The following is a 4,007-nucleotide window of genomic DNA, read 5'->3' as shown; positions in this document are numbered from 1 at the left end:
ACGAGAAGCGATTGGTGACTTCAATGCTCATCCGTCCACAGCACACGGTGCAGTAGGAGTTCCAACTTGCACTGGCATAGCAATAATTCATGTTAATCGGCACTGCTTTGCAACCGAGAGCTCAAAACCTAGCAAGATTCCATAACAAACTGTGAAGACTGAACCAGAGAAATGGGTTTTGAACAAAAAATTTCCTGATCAAACTGTAACAATAGGACCTGCTATTTCCGAGATAGTACAGACCTTCTTGAAACAGTTATTATCAAAGAATATTGATGTTTTCGCATGGCAACCCGCGGATATGAACGGTGTCCCGAGGAACATTGCGGAACACAAATTAAGGGTAAACCCGTTGTTTACGCCAATTGTTCAGAAACAACGTAAGATGGGTCCAGAACAAACAAAAGCAATGAATGAGCAAGTCCAGGACCTCTTACAAGCTGGAATCATCCGCCCAATTCGTTATCAGACCTGGGTTGCTAATCCAGTTGTTGTTCCTAAAAGGAATGGGTCATGGCGGATGTGCATTGATTTCAAAAATCTAAATAAAGCATTTCCCAAAGATTGTTATCCCTTACCCAAAATAGATCCCAAGGTTGATGCTGTAGCACCATTCAAATTCAAATGCTTCCTGGATGCCTACAAGGGCTACCATCAGATCCGCATGGCAGCGGGCGATGAGGACAAAACAACATTTCGCACTGATCAAGGCACCTTTTGCTACAAAATGATGCCTTTCGGACTAAAGAATGTGGGAGCCACATATCAACGATTAATGGAATTTAGAAGTGTATATGGATGATCTCGTAATAAAAAGTGTTGAGGAAGACCAGATGTTGAGAGATATTGAAGAGACGTTCGAAACCTTGAAAGGTATTAACATGAAGCTGAATCCGGCCAAGTGCTCATTTGGAATGGAAGAAGGAAAGTTTCTGGGAGTGATTGTCACCGATGCGGGCTTCAAAGCTAACCCAGATAAAGTTCAAGCTATAGCCCGCATGCCTTCTCCATCTTCCCTCAAGGAAGTTCAGACACTCAATGGCCGACTAGTTGCTTTGAATCATTTTTTGGCAAATCATGCATCCAAGTCTCATCCTTTCATCTCAACTCTAAGGAATTGCCCCAAGAAAGCACAATTTAAATGGACCGCGGAAGCAGAACAAGCTTTCTTAGAGGTTAAAAAATGTTTGATGGAACTCCCAACGTTAATAGCACCTCTCGCGGGAGAACCTTTGACATTATACCTATCAACTTTAGACATTGCTATTGGGGCCGTCCTTCTGACAGATCGCAAGAATGTTCAGACACCGATCTACTACGTCAGCAGAACACTATCGGATCCAAAAACAAGATATTCCATGCTAGAAAAACTGGTTTTGGCACTGGTCTATGCTGCACGACGCCTTCACGGTTACTTTCAAGGGCACCTCATCAATGTCTTAACTGGATACAAGCTCAAAAACGTTCTCAGCAAGCCAGAATTGTCTGGGCGATTGGCCTAATGGGCCATCGAGCTAGGTGAACACGCAATAGAATACAAACCTAGGCCAGCGATCAAATGGCAAGTGTTAGCGGATTTCGTGACAGAGGTCCCGCATAACAAAGAAAAAGAATGTTTGATCGAGCAACAACCCCAAGCACCTCCGGAATCAGGACAGATTTGGTCCTTATTTACGAATGGAGCTTCAGGTAGTGAGGGATGTGGCGCAGGCCTCAGGCTAGTCAATCCCGAAGGCCATGAGTTTACATATGCCATAAATTTGGACTTCAAAAGTACCAACAACGAGGCAGAATATGAAGCTTTCTTGGCGGGCTTACGGATAGCTAAAAAGCTTGGAGTTAAGCATTTGGAAGCCTGAGGATTCCATGTTGATTGCGGGACAGATCAACGGCACATACGAAGCAAAAAATGATATCATGGCTTCATATGTGTCACAGGCAAAAGATCTGATGCTCCAATTCTCTTCTTGCAAAGTCATTCATATAAAGAGAAGCGAGAACAAATCAGCGGATGCTCTCAGCAAATTGGCTTCAACAAACTTTGAACATTTTGCCAAAGACACCCGCATCGAAATATTAGATCGCCCGTCTGTTCCGCAGCATCAAGTTTTAGTGATCCAAACGGGAGTAGAATCCTGGATGACACCCATAACAACATACTTGTCATCCGGAGCACTTCCGGAAGAAAAGGCAGTGGCTCGGAAGATAAAGCACAAAGCCTTGAACTATCAGATACTTGACGGTGTTTTGTACCGACGTTCCTTCCTCGGACCATTACTACGATGTGTGGATGCCGAGGACGCGAACTACCTAATCAGAGAAGTTCACGAAGGCATTTGTGGTCTTCACGCTGGCCCGTGCATGGTTGTGGCGAAATTAATGAATGTCGGATACTATTGGTCGGGGATGCACTTGGATGCGGCTAAAGAAATCAGAAAGTGTGATTCCTGCCAAAGGCATGCCCCTAACACGCTACGACCAAAGAACGAGTTAGTTCCAGTCACTTCAGCTTGGCCTTTCCAAAAATGGGCTATTGATATCATGGGACATTTCCCTGAAGCCCCTGGACGGGTCAAATTCTTAATAGTAGCCATCGACTACTTTACAAAATGGGTGGAGGCCAAACCAGTTGCTTCTATAACAGCAGCGAGTGTTAAAAAATTCTTGTGGGAATTCATCATATGTTGTTTCGGCCTCCCCCTAGAGCTCGTTAGTGACAAAGGAACACAATTCGTGGACAGTGGGTTACAAGAATGGCTAAAAGAATTACACATTTCTCAAATCTTCACTTCTGTAGCCCACCCGCAAGCGAATGGTCAAGTTGAAAGAACCAATCGAACGATCAAAGAGGGAATCAAGATGAGATTAGGGACGAAACGAACGGGATGGGTGAACGAATTGCCCCATGTACTATGGGCCTTCCGCACTCAAAGGAATTCCAGTAATTCCGAAACCCCCTTCAGTTTAACATATGGCACAGAAGCCATGATTCCCGCTGAGATTGGTATCCCATCCGCCAGAGTTCTTATGATTGAGGATAATGATCATGAACTCCGGATGAACCTTGACCTCCTCGAGGAAAGGAGAGAACTAGCATCAATCCGCGAGCATAATTACAAACGACAGTTGCAAAAATATTATAACTCGCGGGTTCAAAGATGTGAATTCGATGCGGGAGACTTTGTCTTCCGCAATAATGAAGCCTCCGGGCAAGAGCCTCTGGGCAAGTTGGCCCCAACTTGGGAAGGACCTTATAAAATTCAGAAAGTTTTATCTAAAGGGGCCTACAAGTTGAAAAAGTTGGATGGGACTGAGATCCCTAGGACTTGGAATGGGGCCCAACTAAAGAAATGTTATATATAGTTTGTTCTTCTGGCCTGCGTACCCAATTGAATGTTTACAACTTATGTATTTTTGCTTCTTGTAATACGGCTTATGCCTTTCTATTGGAAATTTTATTTTCAGTCACTTATGACTTGTAATCCTTTATTGACACATAACAAAGATCCTATGAACACTTATATTATGACAAATAAACAAAGTGTACCGGATGCAGAATTAAAACTTTCTTTATTTACTCAAAAGGGATTACAACATAGATAAAACGAGGATCAATTACAAGAACAAATAAATTTATGTGGCAGCATCATCATGCTCAGCATCCTTGCCTCTCGCATCTTCCGCATCTTCTTCTTCCTCATCAAGTTCAAGAAGAGCTTTTAGCTGCTAGATGCTGTCTTCCTTATCAACGAGATCGGATATCTGATTCGTCAAAGAAAACTTCAACGAATCAAAATCCTTCGGTTTCTGCTTGAGGATGGCAACAGTGTCTTGCCCAGCTAGGATGTACTCTTCAGGACGCTTCGAAGTTGAGCCAAATTGGTAACCTTCTTGAAAGCCCAGTTGGTGACCAGCTTGTTTAGAATCTTTCAGAAGGATAGCAACACAATTCCCAAGCTCATCGCTAGCCCGAATATCGTTGATGACCTATTAAAACAACTATATTG

Source organism: Bidens hawaiensis, unplaced genomic scaffold, assembly GCF_021521415.1.
Source record: "Bidens hawaiensis isolate Kalapana, Puna unplaced genomic scaffold, B.hawaiensis_p1.1 tig00038532_1, whole genome shotgun sequence".
Taxonomy (NCBI): Eukaryota; Viridiplantae; Streptophyta; class Magnoliopsida; order Asterales; family Asteraceae; genus Bidens; species Bidens hawaiensis.
This window is presented reverse-complemented; position numbering follows the sequence as displayed.